General features: G+C 42.7%; 1 protein-coding gene and 1 long non-coding RNA gene across 6 annotated transcripts in view; both read left to right on the forward strand.

Moving 5' to 3' along the window:
- The window catches only part of LOC139540411 (membrane-associated guanylate kinase, WW and PDZ domain-containing protein 2-like), a 305,518-nt gene that overhangs the window by 147,160 nt on the left and 137,382 nt on the right, over window positions 1-20,976 (forward strand). The window lies entirely within an intron of this gene.
- LOC139540414 (uncharacterized) overlaps window positions 1-20,976 on the forward strand; it is a 36,014-nt gene that overhangs the window by 10,336 nt on the left and 4,702 nt on the right. The window contains exons 2-3 of the long non-coding RNA XR_011668189.1: window positions 2,396-2,461; window positions 2,741-2,888. This is a non-coding gene — a long non-coding RNA (uncharacterized lncRNA). The remainder of the gene's footprint in view (window positions 1-2,395; window positions 2,462-2,740; window positions 2,889-20,976) is intronic.

Here is a 20,976-nt window from a genome sequence, read left to right on the forward strand (position 1 = left end):
TGCGGGACCTGGACCCCACTCCACCATAGTCAATACCCGCTTAGGTGGCCTCCCAGGAACGAGGACCCTTGCAGCGAGTCCCGGACTGAAGACCATCGTAGAGGGCGCCACTGGACGGAGGGGCAGCTCCGGACTGAGGGGCAGCTCCGGACTGAAGGGCAGCTCTTGACTGAAGGGCAGCTCTTGACTGGCGGGCGGCTCTGGCAGCTCCTGACTGGCGGGCGGCTCTGGCGGCTCCTGACTGGCTGGCGGCTCTGGCGGCTCCTGACTGGCGGGCGGCTCTGGCGGCTCCTGACTGGCGGGCGGCTCTGGCGGCTCCTGACTGGCGGGCGGCTCTGGCGGCTCCTGACTGGCGGGCGGGTCTGGCGGCTCCTGTCTGGCGGGCGGCTCTGGCGGCTCCTGACTGACGGACGGCTCTAGCGGCTCCTGACTGATGGACGGCTCTGACGGCTCGGGACAGACGGGCGGCTCTGACGGCGCTGGGCAGGCAGGCAGCTCAGATGGCGCTGGGCAGACGGGCAGCTCAGATGGCGCTGGGCAGGCGGGCAGCTCAGATGGCCCTGGGCAGACGGGCAGCTCAGATGGCGCTGGGCAGACGGGCAGCTCAGATGACGCTGGGCAGGCGGGCAGCTCAAACGGCGCTGGGCAGACGGACAGCGCAGACGGCGCTGGGCAGACGGCAGACTCTGGCCGGCTGAGGCGCACAGTAGGCCTGGTACGTGGTGCCGGAACTGGTGGTACCGGGCTAAGGACACGCACCTCAAGGCTAGTGCGGGGAGCAGCAACAGGGTGCACAGGGCTCTGGAGACGCACAGGAGGCTTGGTGCGTGGTGCCGGAACTGGTGGTACCGGGCTGGAGACACGCACCACAGGGCGAGTGCGTGGAGGAGGAACAGGGCTCTGGAGACGCACTGGAAGCCTGGTGCGTGGTGTAGGCACTGGTGGTACTGGGCTGGGGCGAGGAGGTGGCGCCGGATATACCGGACCGTGAAGGCGTACAGGAGCTCTTAAGCACCGAGCCTGCCCAACCTTACCTGGTTTAATGCTCCCCGTAGCCAGGCCAATGCGGCGAGGTGGAATAGCCCGCACTGGGCTGTGCTGGCGAACCTGGGACACCATGCGTAAGGCTGGTGCCATGTACACCGGCCCGAGGAGACGTACTGGAGGCCAGATACGTTAAGCCGGCTTCATGGCACCTGGCTCCATGCCCACTCTAGCCCGGCCGACACGTGTAGCTGGAATGTACCGCACCGGGCTAAGCACACGTACAGGAGACACCGTGCGCTCTTCCGCATAACACTGTGTCTGCCCGTACTCTCGCTCTCCACGGTAAGCACGGGGAGTTGGCGCAGGTTTCCTACCTGACTTCGCCACACTCCCTTTTATCCCCCCCCAAGACATTTTTGGGGCTGGCTCTCAGGCTTCCAGTCTCGCTTCCGTGCTGCCTCCTCATACCACCGCCTCTCGGATTTAGCTGCCTCCAGCTCTTCACGAGGGTGGCGATATTCTCCCGGTTGTGCCCAGGGTCCTCCGCTGTCCAGAATTTCCTCCCAATTCCATAAGTCCTGCGATCGCTGCTCCTGCTGCTGCTGCCGCTTACCACGATGCTTGGTCCGAGTGTGGTGGGTGATTCTGTCACGATCGTCGTATTGTGGAAGAGAGGAGGACCAAGGCGCAGCGTGATAACAATACATCTTCTCTTTATTTGAAGACGAAGACGAAACGAAACGACACTGACAAACTAAACAAAACAACAAACCGACGAACGTGAAGCTATATAAACAATAAGTGCAGACACAGGCAACTTAGACATAGACAATCACCCACAACCTACCTAATGACTATGGCTGCCTAAATATGGCTCCCAATCAGAGACAACGATAGACAGCTGTCTCTAATTGAGAACCAATCTAGGCAACCATAGACTTACATAAACACCTACAATAAACACCTACAATGAACACAACCCCATGAACTCTACAAACACCCCCTAGACAATACAAACACCCTAGACGAGACAAAAACACACAAACATCCCCCATGTCACACCCTGACCTAACTAAAATAATAAAGAAAACAAAGATAACTAAGGCCAGGGCGTGACATGTGGCCCATTGGTAGATTGGCACTATACATCATTGTATGTTATCCAAAATAGTAAAATATGTTGGTATTACCACAGGGTCAACTAGTATTTATTTCTCTCTCTCTTGCCCTCTCCCCCTCGTTCTCTCTCCCCCTCTCTCACACTCCTTTAGAGGAAAGACACTTCTTTATTTCTCTCACACTCTCTCTCTCGTGTTTTTCAAATCACGAGAGCACCCAACAGAGTAAAGCCTTCATATATTAACATTATTGGAATGCTTTTTATGAGTTTTTTTTCTTTCTTACCAAGGATATTGATGAGATTGTCAGCAAACCAAACACCGAAAAAATAGCAACACGGTTCACATGGGCCCAGGTGAGTGATAGACAGTAGAGCAAGCTAATTAAATAAAGTTGTATGACATGAAATAATCAAAGTTAACTGACTTATTTAACTTAAGACAGACAAACAAATTAATGACAAAATGCACACTACTGTAAACACTCTTACCCTCCCTCTCTCTCTCTATCATTCTCATTTTATGTTTCTGTCATGTGTGTTGTGGCTTTCTTATAGGTTATATTGTAGTATTAGAAAACTAAAATCAAACTCAACCTACATAAAGCGTATAATATTGTTTCCTGTAATTTGTAGGACAGTGTCCCTCAAGAAACAGAGGACGTGTGGAGTCACGTCTCGATTCTCTCCTTTGCTTTGAGACGAGACACTACTGGTGTGTTGGTGGAAGACTTCCTGACACTTCTACGGTTACATTCTGCAGGGACAAGTGCAGTTCCAGCAAGTAAGTATGTTTTTTAGAGAAGCCACTAGCTGGTTTTGTAGATCATCTTGAATGTCATCATCACTGCAGAGTATGTACAAAGTACCTTGGCAATTCACAAACTGAAGAAGAAACACTCACGTGTGTCCTCGTCCGTAACAGTGAAAAACTTTTTAGAGGAAGGACATTTTTTTGTCAATGTCCAATTGAAGGATCAACTGAAATATATTCTTGAAAATCAGGGTATGCATGAGCTATGTTTTCGTTCTGTTGACAATATTAGACATGTAATGCATGTTACACAACGGGTGGGTCTAATCCTGAATGCTGATTGGTTAAAACCGCATTCCAGCCGGTGTCTATTCCACAAGATACCAATAGCTAAATCTATGAAGTTAAAATGCCTATTTACTCTGTTCCATCTGACTGCGCAATCCACTGTTTCATCAGCCCAGCCAGGCACTTTATGAACTTTATCTCCACTATAAAAATCATCTAGACATTATCGCACATTTATTTTAGATTAACATTTTGTTTTCAACAGCAGAGATTTGTGTAAACCTTGCTGTCTGTCTCTCCGACATTTGCAACATTGTTTCAATATTCAAGTTCGATCTCCAGCTGTCCCATAGTAATGAACGTGTGGGGAGGAGAGACAGGGAGGCAGCGTTTCCCAGTTAGTCGAAATCATGAATCAGCTACACTCATTCAGCATCGTTCACACCTTCTTAAGCTTTAGCCCCACCCAGCTCTTCATGGATTCATATGTGAGGTCAAATTTCAAGACCAAATGCTGGTTTATGCTACGGGTGTGTTCGTAAATTAAATTTGGAGTGCCAGAGTGTGCTCAGAGTGTGTAAACTCAGAGCGTTGTCAGATTGTCTTTTCATAAATTCTGAATCTTTCGCTCTCGGCGCGTTCAGAGCGCACACTGGACGCTCTGACCGAGGAGTAAGGTTGATCCGAGCGTTCTGACCTAACAACAGCAGTCAAGCACTCAAGCTAACTGGCTAACGTTGGCTAGCTTGCTAGCTACTCCCAGACACAAATGAGGGAACAGCTCACTCTGACCATTTTACTTGCCTTAGCAGAGCTGGGTAGTATGTTTTTATGTTATCCAGACCGTTGGTGACTGCAACTGTGCTGCTGGCAACAATTTCATTAGGCAGTTTTTGCCAACGTTTACTGACACCGGCCATATTCAACGGGTGTTGAGCATTCGTAAATTTGTCAGTTATTCTGCACACTGGAGTAGATAGCCAGAGCGAATTTACCTGCTACATCTATTGACAGTTGTCGAAGTGACATCATAAACATTCTATTGAAATGCTTACTGGCATAGTGGAGTCTATTGTTTAGACATCTAGCTAGCAGGCTAAACAATGAAACATAATCCCAACTCATAACATTACTAACCTGCATGAATCTGCAGGTATCTAACCAACCAGGTTCAATGTTAGCTAGCGGGCTAACATTAGGTTATAACTAGCAATGCAAATGGCTCTGAGATACAAATAATTTTGCTACAGAGAACATACATGAAACGTTAGCTAGCGAGCCAGCCAGCTAACGTTAGCTAGCGAGCTAACATTACGCTTTAACTTGAAATGAAAACTACTTTCTGACAAAATTAGAAACATGTAATATCTGAAAATGTAGCTGGCTAGACTATCTCACCCGTACAATTGGATGGACACTTATCCCTCTCTGTCATGGATGACCATGGTTGCCTTAGTTTGAAGATGTAATCTGGCTACAGGTGTTTTATACAACAGCCTTCTGTGTGTTCTCTTTTCAACTCAATCTGCATATTTGCAATCAAACGCCAGCATTTACTCCCTCTCCTTAGCTATCATAATCTAATTCCACTGTGTATTCCACTGATTTCAAAACTCGGTCGTCCAGAAAGTGGAGAGCAACACCTTTGCAGTTCTACTATGAGATATCTTTCAAAAAATCTTATAGACAGAAGCAAGCTACATGGCAGACCAATCGAACTCATCTCTCGGCATGTCCAGTCCACCCATTATCTCAGCCAATCACTGCTAGTGGGATTTTTCCCCGACTTTTTCTGTAGCTAAACCAACTAGGCTCGTAATGTAACCATTTTATTCGTATTTACAGATGGCATACACTTTGTTATTAAAGCACATGAAAGTTCACGTTCCAGAAGACATAAAAAGTTTACATTCAAATGGCTCTCCTGTGAAGAAGTTTTCCAGAGGGCAAAATAATAATTTAATTGTCACATGCGCCAAAATACAATGGGTGTAGACCTTACCGTGAAATGCTTACTGACAAGCCCTTAACCAACAATGCAGTTCAAGAAATAGAGTTTAGAAAATATTTACTAAATAAACTAAAGTTAAAAAAAAAATATATATATATATATATATATATATATATATATATATATATACAGTGGGGAGAACAAGTATTTGATACACTGACGATTTTGCAGGGTTTCCTACTTACAAAGCATGTAGAGGTCTGTAATTTTTATCATAGGTACACTTCAACTGTGAGAGAAGGAATCTAAAACAAAAATCCAGAAAATCACATTGTATGATTTTTAAGTAATTAATTTGCATTTTATTGCATGACATAAGTATTTGATACATCAGAAAAGCAGAACTGAATATTTGGTACAGAAACCTTAGTTTGCAATTACAGAGATCATACGTTTCCTGTAGTTCTTGACCAGGTTTGCACACACTGCAGCAGGGATTTTGGCCCACTCCTCCATACAGACCTTCTCCAGATCCTTCAGGTTTCGGGGCTGTCGCTGGGCAATACGGACTTTCGGCTCCCTCCAAAGATTTTCTATTGGGTTCAGGTCTGGAGACTGGCTAGGCCACTCCAGGACCTTGAGATGCTTCTTACGGAGCCACTCCTTAGTTGCCCTGGCTGTGTGTTTCGGGTCGTTGTCATGCTGGAAGACCCAGCCACGACCCATCTTCAATGCTCTTACTGAGGGAAGGAGGTTGTTGGTCAAGATCTCGCGATACATGGCCCCATCCATCCTCCCCTCAATACGGTGCAGTCGTCCTGTCCCCTTTGCAGAAAAGCATCCCCAAAGAATGATGTTTCCACCTCCATGCTTCACGGTTGGGATGGTGTTCTTGGGGTTGTACTCATCCTTCTATTCCTCCAAACACGGCGAGTGGAGTTTAGAGCAAAAAGCTCTATTTTTGTCTCATCAGACCACATGACCTTCTCCCATTCCTCCTCTGGATCATCCAGATGGTCATTGGCAAACTTCAGACGGGCCTGGACATGCGCTGGCTTGAGCAGGGGGACCTTGCGTGCGCTGCAGGATTTTAATCCATGACGGCGTAGTGTGTTACTAATGGTTTTCTTTGAGACTGTGGTCCCAGCTCTCTTCAGGTCATTGACCAGGTCCTGCCGTGTAGTTCTGGGCTGATCCCTCACATTCCTCATGATCATTGATGCCCCACGAGGTGAGATCTTGCATGGAGCCCCAGACCGAGGGTGATTGACCGTCATCTTGAACTTCTTCCATTTTCTAATAATTGTGCCAACAGTTGTTGCCTTCTCACCAAGCTGCTTGGCTATTGTCCTGTAGCCCATCCCAGCCTTGTACAGGTCTACAATTTATCCCTGATGTCCTTACACAGCTCTCTGGTCTTGGCCATTGTGGAGAGGTTGGAGTCTGTTTGATTGAGTGTGTGGACAGGTGTCTTTTATACAGGTAACGAGTTCAAACAGGTGCAGTTAATACAGGTAATGAGTGGAGAACAGGAGGGCTTCTTAAAGAAAAACTAACAGGTCTGTGAGAGCCGGAATTCTTACTAGTTGGTAGGTGATCAAATACTTATGTCATGCAATAAAATGCAAATTAATTACTTAAAAATCATACAATGTGATTTTCTGGATTTTTGTTTTAGATTCCGTCTCTCACAGTTGAAGTGTACCTATGATAAAAATGACAGACCTCTACATGCTTTGTAAGTAGGAAAACCTGCAAAATCGGCAGTGTATCAAATACTTGTTCTCCCCACTGTATATATACAGGGGGTACCGGTAACGAGTCAATGTGTAGGGATACAGGTTAGTCAAGGTAATTTGTAAAGTGACTATGCATAGATAATAAACAGCGAGTAGCAACGGTGTAAATACAAAGGGTCAAAGTAAATAGTCCGGGTGGCCATTTGATTAATTGTTCAGCAGTCTTATAGTTTGGGGGTAGAAGCTGTTAATGAGCCTTTTTGTCCTAGATCGCTTGCCGCCTAGACCGCTTGCCGCTCCGGTACCGCTTGCCAGAATCAGGATGATAGTATTATGATCAGATTTGTCAAATGAAGAGAGAGGGAGAGGTTTGTATGCGTCTTTGTGTGTGGAGTAAAGGTGGTCTCTACTTTTTTCCCTTTGGTTTCACATGTGACATGCTGGTAGAAATTAGGTAAAATAGATTTAAGTTTGCCTGCATTAAAGTCCCAGGCCACTAGGAGCACCACCTCTGGATGATAATTTTCTTGTTTGCTTATGGCCTTATACAGGTCTTAGTGCCAGCATCGGTTTGTGGTGGTAAATAGATGGCTACAAATAATATAGATGAGAAATCTCTTGGTAGATATTGTGGTCTACAGCTTATCAAGAGGTATTCTACCTCAGGCGAGCAATACCTCAGGACTTCTTTAATATTAGACCACCAGGAGTTATTGACAAATAGACACACACCTCCATTCCTCGTCTTACCAGACGTACCTTCTCTGTCCTGCCGATGCACTGAGAAGCCAGCCAGCTCTATATTATTTGTGTCGTTGTTCAGCCACGTCTCGGTGAAACATAAGATATTACAGTTTTTAATGTCCCGTTGGTAAGATAGTCTTAATCGTAGATCGTCCAGTTTTTTTCCCTATGATTGCACGTTGGCCGATAATGCAGACGATCGTGGTGGTTTACCTACTCGTCGGCAAATTCTTACAAGGCACCCCGCCCTCCTCCCCCTTTTTCTACGTCTTTTCTTCACACGGATGACTAGGATTTGGCTTTGTCTCGACAAAGCAGTATATCCTTTGCGCAAGACTCATTTAATAATTATTTTGGTCTTGTTCGAGGTGAGTAAAAGCTCTTTTCGGTCATAAGAGACGGTAGCAGCAACATTATGTACAAAATGAGTTACAAACAATGCTAAACTAAGAAAAATAGCAGTTGGTTAGAAGCCTGTAAAACGGCAGCCATCTCTTCGGCGCCATTATCGACATACACCTAGTTTCCTGAAATTAGTCACATATGTCTTCCAAACACTGGCTTCTCTGACATTATCACTTAAATATAGGTGATGGCACTTTTATATCAGACCTTGAAGACATATAGTGATGATGATTCCTTGTCCCTTACATTTAATTATGATGGTATATGAGTCTTTCAGCCCTCCAAATTCAGTATTTGGCCAATACTGTGTTGTATCAATGAAATACCCCCAGAGAGTAGAGCTCTTAGTGCCGGCAGGTAGCCTTATGGGGCGGCAGGTAGCCTAGTGTTTAGAGCGTTGGACTAGTAACTGAAAGGTTGCAAGATCGAATCCCCAAGCTGACAAGGTCAAAATCTGTCGTTCTGACCCTGAACAAGGCAGTTAGCCCACTGTTCCTAGGCCGTCATTGAAAATAATTTGTTCTTAACTAGTTACTAGTTAAAAAAATTAAAAAGAGATCAGCATGTGCTTTTGTGTGGTTTGGATCCAAATAGCTATATGACCTGCTACTCCACTTTTGTGGAGGAATGTGCAACTCTCATTATGTTATGTTTGTGATGCGGTAGCAAAAGTCCTACGTTTGATTTGATCAATGGAATGGTCCCTAACTACATGCACTGTGTGTTACTTGGAGTGTGCAGACAGATGGCCACTTTATGGATTGATTCCAAAAGTTATGCACCCTATGGTACATTAAACCCAGATAATTGACATACACCTTCTGTCTATAAAACCTCCAGATAGTATTGCTTGAGTTCCAAGATCAGTAACTGAAAGCAAAATTCCAGAAAGCCCAAAAGTGGCAACACTGGCTTCTCTACTATAGCTTGCCAGTCCTGAAAGCCATACCCCCACAGATGTATCACTCTCATTGGGCTTTGCTGCTAGAAGGAGTAAGCACTCTGTTGAGGTCTGAAATAATTGTAGGGCAGATCGATTACGCCCACAAGGCATTAGTGTACTTTGTTGGAGGTGTAGCGTCACTGTACGGAGAAGTGCACATTACATTCAATGTTCATTCACTTCTGCCTCTAAGCCAAAGTGTAGTACACTGGGGTCCTTCGTGGGCCCTATCAGCCTTTATGTTTGAGGATTTCAATGAATACCTCATAACACAAGTGAAGAGTAGTAATGCTTTACACAACAAATATGCAAATACAAATACAATTAATCATGAAATTAGCCTCTGTTATTACTGTGATCGTGCTTTGAAATGTGTATGTTCCATGTATGTAAGACCTTTACATGTCTCTCAAAAGGCTTTTATACAGCATATGCCACATTTCTGTTTGGCTAAAGCTTGCCCGTCCATATAAGTCAGACATTACAAGAATCCATTACAGATCTTGTAAGTGTATTTGATGCCAATGTATTACTTACAAGTTTCAGCTAGATCATATAACAATTTTTCCATATGGGTATATTGACACCTTGCACTTTCCTTAACTAATTCCCTATTTCTTATGAAATAAGATGAAATTGAAAAAAACGTTTGGTCTCCACACTTTGTTATTGGATTGGTATGGACAAACTTATTTGCACCCAGGAGCTAATACTTAGTTAAACAGCCTTTGGCTAAGATAACTGCAATAAAAATGCTTATTGCAGCCATCAATGAGCTTGCTGGACCTTTTCTACTGGCAATTTGGCCCACTGTTCAGCTGCAAACTGCACCAATTCTTCAAAGTTTGAGTGGTGCCTTCCACCAGCTGCTTTTGTCAGATCTCGCCATGAGGGTTTTTGATGGAATTTGGATCTGGACTCATCTCTGGGCACTCCAGAACAGTCCAGTGTTTATTATTGAACCAATCCTGGGTGCCTTTTGATGTGTGTTTAGGTGGTTGTCCTGCTGGAAGACCCACAACCTTAAACAGAGAACCAGTTTTTGGACACTAGGTTGAACTTTGCACTCCAAAATACCTTGATAATCTGCTGATTGAAGACATACTATGATGTCTTGCAGACCTTCAAGGCCCCCAGTACCAGAGGCATTAAAGCAACCTTACAGTATGGGTGTTCCTTTCTTTGAATGCTTAATTTAGTCATATTTTTGTATTTATTTTACTTATTTTAGAATACGTTATTTAATTGCAAGGGTGCCAATATATTTACATATGCACACACTCTTTTACACACAAACACACACACACAAACACACACACCACTCATATGTACACAAACGTGCGCAAACACACACATGCGTTCATACACACAGGCATGAACATATGTGACTCACCACCTGGATTCGGTCTTATGAAGCGAAATGGTGTTTTTTTACATTATATAAAAGTAGAGACTCAGAGCTACAAAATGGCATATCATACATTGCATTTGAGGAACAATGGGAAAGTAGTTCTGCTTTGAAAGTTGATAAACATCGTTCACACCCTCACCCTAAACTTTAGCCCCACCCATCTCGTTTCACTCTCGAAGTGCACACTTGACGCTCTGGCCGATGATTTGTTTACCTCTGGATAACATGAAAACAGCCTAACCAGCTCTGCTGGCAACAATTTCATTACGCTTTTTTGCCGATGTTAACTGACAAGGGCCAAATTCAACGGGTGTTGTACACAGATCACGTAATGTTAACTAACGATCCAGCCAGCCAACGTTAGCTAGTTAAACAATTAACAGTGCCAATAATGCCACAGTGCTGGGAGCTAACCAACCATGTTCAATGTTAACTAGCTAACATTAGGCTCTATCTAGAACAGCACACGGCTCTGAGAAATTAATAATAACGTCAGCTAGGGAGCCAGCCAGCTAACATTTGCTAGCTAGCTAACAGTACACTTTAGCTTGAAATGAAATCACTTTCTGTCAAAATTAGAAAACGTGTAATATCTGAAAATGTAACGTTAGCTAGCTAACGCTAGACTATCTTACCTGTATACATCATTGTGTATGGACGCATCTCACTGTCAGGAATGCCGGTTGCCCTTAGTTTGAAGATGTAATCCAGAGACAGGTGTTTCCTCCATCTCTTTAGCTATCAAACTCTTCCACTGATTTCAAAACTTGATCCTCCAGAAAGTGGAGGGCCACACTTACGCAGCTCCACTACACAATATTTTTTTTTTTAAGTATCTCAACCAATCATGGCCAGCAGGAAGATTGCTCACTTTTTCTGTGGCTTAACCAACAAGGCTCGTAATTTAACAATTTTATTTGTATTTACAGATGGCAAACAAGTGTGTTATTAAGGCACATGAAAGTTCACATGTTGTGCACCGGGGCCTCCCACTCCTCTTTCTATTCTGGTTAGAGCCACTTTGTGCTGTTCTGTGATTGGAGTAGTACACAGCGTTGTACGAGATCTTCAGTTTCTTGGCAATTTCTCGCATGGAATAGCCTTCATTTCTCAGAACAAGAATAGACTGAGGAGTTTCAGAAGAAAGGTCTTTGTTTTTGGCCGTTTTGATCCTATAATCGAACCCGCAAATGCTGATGCTCCAGATAGTCACCTAGTCTAAAGAATGCCAGTTTTATTGCTTCTTTAATCAGGACAACAGTTTTCAGCTGTGCTAATATAATTACACAGCTAATGATCAATTAGCCTTTTAAAATGATAAACTTGGATTAACTAACACAACATGCCATTGGAACACAGGTGTGATGGTTACTGATAATGGGCCTCTGTTGATATTCCCTTCAAAATCTGCCGTTTCCAGCTACAATAGTCATTTACAACATTAACAATGTCTACATTGTATTTCTGATCAATTTTATGTTATTTTAATGGACAGAAAATGTGCTTTTCTTTCAAAAGCAAGTACATTTCTAAGTGACCCCAAACTTTTGAATGGTAGTGTATATCAACGGGCTCCCGAGTGGCTCAGCAGTCTAAGGCACTGTATCTCAGTGCTAGAGGCATCACCACAGACCCTGGTTCGATTCCAGGCTGTATCACAACCGGCTGTGATTGGGAGTCCCATAGAGCGGCGCACAATTGACACAGCGTCATCCAGGTTAGGGTTTAGGCGGGTTAGGCAGTCATTGTAAATAAGAATTGACTTGCCTAGTTAAATAAAAGGTAAAATATTATTGATAATTTTTTTTCAATCAAGATTACGAACAGATTCCCAAATGGCAGATTTCATGTGTGTCTTAAATGAAAAAATGCATTTACATTACCAAATACATTAATATGGTAAACCTACTCTGAGAGTATGTATTAGGCTGTTTGAGAGAAGGTTTGAGTCCTAATCAACCCATCCAATGTTAGTACATCTGTTGTTGAAGTACAGTAGATCAATACAGCTGCAGTACTCTAGCAGTAGTCAAGCTGTTTATCCTGAAAAGCCTTGTTAGTGCATAGGTCAAATTAGCTTTTGAATTTCCTGTCTTTTTCAGCTTCAGACAAACATCGTTTTTTGTATTCATTTCCTTTTGGGGGGGTGGGGGCAGTCTGATAATAGCACATATCCTGCACCAACCATTAATACTGTGCACTATAACTATTTGAAATGACATAAAACAACATGACTGTCATGGCAGCCTGAAGTGGTTGTTTTTCAAAATGGTACAGCTCCTTATCAGGTCTAACAATTACATAACTCGTTTATGAACTAAATAATTATTTAAATGTGCAGACATTTGGGGAACCCTGATACACAGTCAAGTTAGTTCAGACAGTATGACCGGGAAAGATAGATGTGTGGCAGAACAGGTGGGACAGCGAGCCCAAGGGACGGCATTTATCCTCACTAGGGTAGGGGGCACTATTTTCACTTCCGGGTGAAAAGCGTGCCCAAAGTAAACTGCCTGTTTCTCTGGCCCAGAAGCTAGGGTATGCATATAATTGGTAGATTTGGATAGAAAACACTCTAAAGTTTCCAAAACTGTTAAAATAATGTCGGTGAGTATAACAGAACTGAGGCAGGCAAAAACTTGAGAAAAGTCCATCCAGGAACTGGGATTTGTTTATGTTTGTAGTTTTATATAGAATGCCTATACAGTATCCCATGACTTAGGACTCAAATTGTACTTCCTATGGCTTCCACTAGATGTCAACAGTCTAGAAATTGTTTCAGGCTTGTATTCTGAAAAATGAGTAAGACCACTCTGAGTGAGTGGACCCTAGGAAGTCGCCAGACCTGTTTCCTGCGCGCGACCGAGAGTGCGCCTTTCTTGTTTTTGTCCGGTTGAAATATTATCGATTATTTAGGCTAAAAACAACCTGAGGATTGATTATAAACATTGTTTGACATGTTTCTACAAACTTTATGGACACTATTTGGATTTTTTGTCTGCCTGTTTTGTCTGCCTTTGAGACATAGGATTACTGAACAAAACGCCGCCAACAAAACTTAGGTTTTTGGATATAAAGAGGGACTTTATCGTACAAAACAAACATTTATTGTGTAACAGGGAATCTTGTGAGTGCAACCATACGAAGATCATCAAAGGTAAGGGATTAATTTTATTGCTATTTCTGACTTTTGTGACTAATCTACTTGGCTGGTAACTGTATGTAATGTTTTGTGTGCTGGGCGCTGTCCTCAGATAATCGCATTGTATGCTTTCACCGTAAAGCTCTTTTGAAATCTGACACAGCGGCTGGATTAACAAGAAGTTAAGCTTTATTTTGATGTATAACACATATATTTTCAAGAATGTTAAATATTTGAATTTAGTATTTTTGAATTTCGGGCTCTGCAATTTCACTGGATGTTGGCCATGTGGGACACTACCGTCCCAGGTACCCATAAGAAGTTATATGCCCTCCAAATAAAGGTCGGTGGACAAAGATTCGAAGGTCAGATTAAAGGAAGAGGTGGTGTTTGCTCGGTTGCACCTAGGAGATTGTACATTGAACTCATCATTACATCTGGTTGGAAAACTTGTCAACGGTGCGTGTACGCCTGGAGTGTATGGTTGTATGTTGATGTATTGTTGTAAGTACCGGTATGTAGAAGAGAGGGAAAGATCGATGTGTGCAGTGGTTCGTCCTTTAAAAGTTGCAGCGTACTGCAGCACAGCTTGAGTGGTGCAGCAGAATTCTATGGCACAATATTTAAGTGCCAACCACTGGTACCATTAATGCTCGTTAGTGCTAGTTTGACCACCAAAGGGCATCTTTGAGAATCATTTGATAACCTTTAGTAGTGGCTGTATGAGAGAATTTAAAAACTTTTTTGTACAAACATAGTATATGGGACTGATTTTAAGAAATGTTGCTTAATTAATTTGATTAATATTATGGTGTTTCTACTCCAAGAAAAATAAGTTGGGTTTCCGTTAGGATGGAATGGAAAATATGGTGCTGTACAACGTGACGGTCGGGAGTGGGCTACAGTGCTGGGCTATTTAGCTAAATAATCCCCATGTCATGTGGGAGACCGGGGTTCAATTCCCCGACGGGGAGAAAGGAGTTGGCTGTCCTTGTAAATATGAGTTTGTTTTTAACTGATTCCATATGTGTTATGTCATAGTTGTGATGTATTCACTATTATTCCACAATGTAGAAAATAGTAAAAATAAAGAAAAACCCTGGAATGAGTAGGTGTGTCCAAACTTTTGAGGACATCAAGACGTTTTGGCTAGAGAAATTGACGATACTACAATGCAACAATACATTTATCATCTCTGCAAGGTTTTCACGTTGTCGTGGAGCTTGGTGGAAGTGCAACTAAAATGTACTTTAAATAACCATCTAGATTTTGATTGTCTTTTTTCTAGTTATTCTATTAACGAAAGCATAAAGATGTTGATGAAGAAATTCTTGTACCTCTATTTTGAGTTAGAAATGTAACACATCAGAGTACATAAGCCTAGAATGCATTGCAGGTAGGGGAATGTTCGCACCTACAATAGCCGGGCTATAAAGAGTCTATTGTCCTGATAATCGGGCAACAAGTGTTTGAAAACCTGTTTTCAAAATGCCACCAGCTGTCCATCACTACTGTAAATAAAAACACAGCATCTTATTTATATCTCGTTTACATTCTTTATTGTAACCACAATGTCACAAATAATTTGTATCTAACTTTCCAATTACTTTTAGAGTTTGGGATTAATTTGATTAATGTTATGGTGTTTTTCCCCCCAAGAAAAACAGAAAATATGGCGCTGTACAACATTATGATCGGAAGTAGGCAACACAGGACTGGGCTATTTAGCGAAAGAATCACTGTGTCATGAGCAGGCACGCGGGAGACCGGGGTTCCTTGTAGGCTTCTTAACGGACTTGCCTAGTTAAAAAAAGGTTACACTAAGAGCATAACATTTCTACACCATAATTTCTGTCTAACCAATACCCAAACGGAGATTCAGTGAAAATAAAAATCTCATTGATTTATCAAGACCAGTCCCCGTGCTTGTCTCAGAGCAGCACGAAACAGTGCTAAAATAATTCTAGGCTAATGCTTCTAACTTCAATATGCTCTTTAAATAAATAAGACCTACACCACTTTTAACAGCACATTACTCAACACTAGTGAGACTCATGTAGCCTACGGTAGGCCTACAGTATATAAAAATCCGCCAATAGTTACATATAGAGGATTGGAGGATTCTAAATTAAAACCAAAAGCTGCCTCTTGGGTCTCCCGGGGGCTGCCAGCACGGGTAACTGTAGCAACGCATTTTGCCTTGCGTTGCAATACGGTGACTTAGACAGCTGCGCAACTGGGGAGGCCCCATCCACAAAGTATCAAAATACAGAGGTGTTGGTTAAGGTATATTGTCCTGCTAATAGTCCTGCTAATAGTTAAGGTATATTGTCCTTCTAATTGTCCTGCTAATAGCCCATAATGGTCTATAAATATGTAGGTGCCGGATATATGACTATGCCATCAACTTGATAATATATAACTATATTTTGGAGTTTATTTTGTTTTTAAAAAATAAAAAAAGTGAGCGATTGTAATCTGAATAAAGGCCACAATAATATTGGTATAGGCCAAAACATTTATTTCTGTTTTTAGAGGGAGAGAAACGCTGGGCCAATTGTGTGTTGCCTATGGGACTCCCAATCACGGTCGGATGTGATACATAATAATAATAATAATAATACTTGACTTAGAAATACATTTGACAATAGAATTCTCCCCCTACCCTCCATCTAGACAAGTCTATTGTCCAGCTACCTGCTAGAACAGCGGGACCGTTTCCCTAGTCAGCGCCATTATTAGTGGAATGCCCCTTACAGTGTTGCTCTGTGCTACCCAGTCTGGCGGCATGAGGGTCCACCCCCCCCTCCTCCTCCATTGCCCATCGGCTAAATCTGTCTTCTGTGCGCAGCTCATCGGCCCATCCCGTGCCCCCTGCCCTCGTGCTTTGAACCTCGCTCGCTTTCAGTGGATACAGCTGGAGAACTGCAAGGCAATCCTATTGTGCGCCACTCGGGAGCCATGAGCAATATATATTGTCCTGCTAATAACAGGGTTAATAATATACCTGTGAGAATATCCAAGGGGCTTTTATATCATTCTAAATTAATAATAATAATAACTTTGTTTAAAAAATAGCAATATTTCGGAGATGATTTTGTTTTCAAATAACGTTAAATGAGTGAGAAAAAGGCCATTCTTGAACATGGGGTGAAACATTGTTACTAATTTGTAAATAAAGACAGTTTGTTATTTAGAATGATTTATTTCTGTTTTTAGAGGGAGAGAAACCAAAAACCTACAGTCATCTCATGGGTCTCCCAGGCGCTGTTCAACGTGACCGGTCGGGAGAGGGCTACAATACTACAGTAAGAGCAAAATAATCCTAACAAAATAAAATAATGGGTTAGGGTTAGTGGTGGGTAAGTGGTGACGCAGGGTACCGTAATAATCCACAAATAACCTCTAAATCCCGGAGCATAATCGCAAAACTTTAGTGGCACAACCACTGTAGGATTATTGAGGTTGGACGGGGATGGGGGCGCGGGGTTGGAAATGATTTGGTGGATGGGTGGGGTTTGTTAGATGTTAGTAGGGCTCTTTTTAAACGTTCTTAGTAGTACAGGATTAGGTATGAGGGTTTCGTTTTTCATCATGTTTGTTTCTTTATTCATTTCGTCTGTAAGCTGTGATTGACTACACACTCCAGTACAGTAGGTGGCGGCATTATGAGGGAGTGGAATTGTTAAAAAAAAAGAAAGTTTCCTGTGCTCGTGCTGAGGCAGTGAAGACAGTAGAGGATAGCTCAAGGGTTGCAGCAGCAGAGAAATATTTGAATGTGAGCGATTTTAGTGCAGAAAAGCTACAGGAAGTTTTGAGAGAAGGGGTTGGTTCCAACCTCCCAGGCCTACTGTCTGGGTCTGGTGTAGGATTGTTTAGGTGCAGGATTAGATGATGGTGCAATTTAGGCTTTTTCCATTCACCTTTTCCCTTTTTTTGTGACCAGCATTCCTATGGTTTCAAATCCGCATAAAAAGTTGAATGGGCGCGAGATGGCCTGCACGAGTAAGATGAAACATCATTGTGTGAGCAAACACTTGAGTCGGGTGAGAACATTTAGTTGAGCGAGCAGAGAACGGATCCCACAAGCACAGGCCGGCGAGGTGCATGCAAATTAAACGTGAGAGCTTGCACTGCATTTCCAGACACAGTAAATTAATAAGAAGGTTATAATGACACAAGGCGAGACCCAGATGCAGACACAGGAGGCAGATGGTTGGAGTCTTACAATATTTATTAATCCAATAGGTGACGGCAAGAGAATGGTCATGGACAGGCAAAAGGGTCCAAACCAGTTCAGAGTCCAAAAGGTACCGAAGGGCAGGCAGAATAAAGGTCAGGCCAGGCAGGATGATCAGGCAGGCGGGAAAGAAGTCCAGAGTCAGGCAGGGGTCAAAACCGGGAGGACTATCAAAAAGAGAATAGCAAAAGGAGTATGGGGGAAACACACATACACAGAGAGACAGGAAACACAGGGATAAATACACTGGTGAAATCAGGCGATACCTGGAGGGGGTGGAAACAATAACGCGGACAGGTGAAACTGATCAGGGTGTGACAAGAGTAGAGATTTATGTTCGCCTGAAGAAATACTTACTACATGTCAAGACTCCAAAATTACCGCACACTCACAAATACGCCGCGTCCCCACATGGATGACTTTTCTCCCTCTCACACCAAAATCCATTTGCTCTCGCAACTGCTTACTATAAGGAAATTCTAGCCAATGAACATAGCCTGTAGCAGTCTACTGAAACTCAATTGGTCAGGTTTTTGGACCAAACACTGTTTGACAGCTCTCTAAGCGGATTTTTGCCCATAGAGATGAAAGGGGACGGTGAAAGGTGAGTGATCACTGACAATAATAAAGAGGTAAGTTCAACAGTTTTTCAGTCGAGAAACTAGATAACCAACTAGCTAGCTAATCAACTGCGATTTCAATATTGAAATTATAGTAAGTAGTTATTTGGTCTTCTGTTATTAAAGCAAGCTATTGACGAGGAAAGGTAGCCGAACGTCAATTAGGTAGGAAGCTAACTAGCTAACGTTAGCTAGCTAACTAACGTTATAGAAAATGAATTAGCTAGCTAATGTTACACCTTGTGGTTTAAGCAAACCCAAGGTGGTTTCATTTTTTATACAGTCTCTGGTTTAACTAAGAGCATTGTACCTAAGTTGAGAGGGGATTTTAGTAGAGGAGGAGGACTTGGAAGACCAGCATGAATGGGTGGTAGACGAGGGGGGGCAGGTTGAGAACAGACAGGGAAGACCCTCATTGGGGAAGAGTTCAGTGATTGAAGTGGAGGGGGTGCCAAGAGAGGTCAGGCTCTGAACCAAATAATAGCCAGTATAGTAAACTGCTTACAGCATACGTTGAGGTACAATCTGATTGAAATAAATGTTTGATCATTTTTTCTTGTACAGTTACAATAAATGAGAATAACCTGAAACCATGTCTCTCTCTACATCCCGCTTTCCATGCAGGTTCACTGTCACTAATATGCAGTGGTGATTTTAGCATGTAAATCTTGCTGAGGCAAAAAAATAATTAAATGTTGATGCATGCCAGCAAAGCGACTACACAACACTAAACAAAAAATTAATTGCACTATAATGGTGACAAACGGTGCTCACACACTGTTAGGGCTTACATAAAGCTGTCCCAACAGCAGAGCTTTCTTCTCAGCACCGTGGAGTGATCCTTGCCACCGCTACACCTGGCTATCAGCGGAGCCTTGTCTGGCAGCGAAACAGTTCATTCAGCCTTATTTACTGTCTTTTTAAAAAACATAGCTGATATGGCTGACTTGCTTAAACAAATGTGGTTTCTATTGACAATTGAGATGTACAAACTATGGCATAAGGGAACGATAACACGCTATCCATAATTTTGATTAAGACAATAATGAGCGAGCTAGGACAGATGTAGTCAATGTAACTATGTGTTAAGCACTTTAGAAATGTACAGCGACAGAATTCAGAACATGGGCTGTTCTTACAATATTATCCCTGTACACCAAGTCAGAACCGTTGGATAAAAAACAGGGCATATAAGCAGACAATGAAAGCTCTTACAATATTCAATGATTACATTTCTCTAAAACAGGCTATAGGCTACATGTGCACCATCAAGTCAGAACAGTTCGCTAAGTTATAAGGGAGGAATGGGATCAAATTATTAGGATGAGGCACATGAGCTATTAACAGCTTACTACACAACATACAGTTAGTATTACTTTCTTGGCTACAGTATACATATCTCCCTGGTATATTACATAATTTATGCAGCAGCATACAATACCTTTTTGGACTCACCTTGTTGTGCTATGCTTACCTGAACAGGAAGGTGGTGTGCCGGTCCTTCTTGTGGGCTCTAAAAAAAGGCCCGAAATCCCGAGTTGGATGACCGTTCAAAATTATTTTCAGTATTTTCCCAGTCAGAGCTAGTTTTATCCGAGTTCCTAGTTGTCTTGAACTTACTGAAATCTGAGATTTCCCAGTTCCGAGTTTCCAGTTGTTTTGAACATGGCAGAAGTCGTGTTGGATTGACAGCATGGCCAATGTCTTCAAACTTTTCTAACCCACCTCATGGGTCTCCCAGTCACCGCCGGCTGTAACACAGCCTTGGATCAAATCCGGGGCTGAAGTGGCGCCTTAGCACTCATTGTTGAATTTGCAATTTCCAACTTGTTGTGTAATGTTTATGGCCGATGAGCACCGATACGTTTTATCTATAATCTCTTCATATGACAAGGATTGAATAGAATTTGCCAGTAGATTGCCGACTTGATGCATAATGATGATTGCTTGTCTAGCTTGCTAGCTAAGATTTTGAAAGTAAAATGTTGACATGATCAGTCCAATCAAAGCGACGGTACATATAATGTGATTGGTTTCATTTTATCTGTGGCCAATGATGGGCACTTCTAATATAAGTCTATGGCTTGAGTTTTCAGGCTCTACCCATAGATTTTGCGGCGATGTGGTGTCCCCATGAGTGACAGAACACTGAGCCAATCACAGTGCAACTAGAGAACATTACCAACCCCTACGTTCCGTATTTTATGTTTGTATGTGGCTTTAACTCAATGATTATGTTTTAAATATATATATATTTTTTTTTACATTGTTTGCAAACTGATATGTGACACGTATTAATGCCAAAATAACATGCAAAACAGGTGGGGCTCAAAACTTGGGAGGCTCTGCCCCACCTGCCCTGAATGACGCGTTGCCACTGCTAATATATGGTGGTGAAGTAATTCTCTGCTCAGCTGACAGAAACAGGAGATACAGGAGTCCATTCTGTTCCAAGTAGGGTACCTTGGCTCTCCTATGTACAGCACTCTGGGGACTTTCTGCAGGTAACCATGACATCCACCAATCGCCCATGTAACTTAATCATTAGTGGTACTGAGAGTTCCTCTAATTTCTTTGACGCTGTATGAAGGCATTGTGCATAAGACAATTGTCACGTAGAGAGGATGATGACCTG

The sequence above is a fragment of the Salvelinus alpinus genome, chromosome 15, assembly GCF_045679555.1.
Source record: "Salvelinus alpinus chromosome 15, SLU_Salpinus.1, whole genome shotgun sequence".
Taxonomy (NCBI): Eukaryota; Metazoa; Chordata; class Actinopteri; order Salmoniformes; family Salmonidae; genus Salvelinus; species Salvelinus alpinus.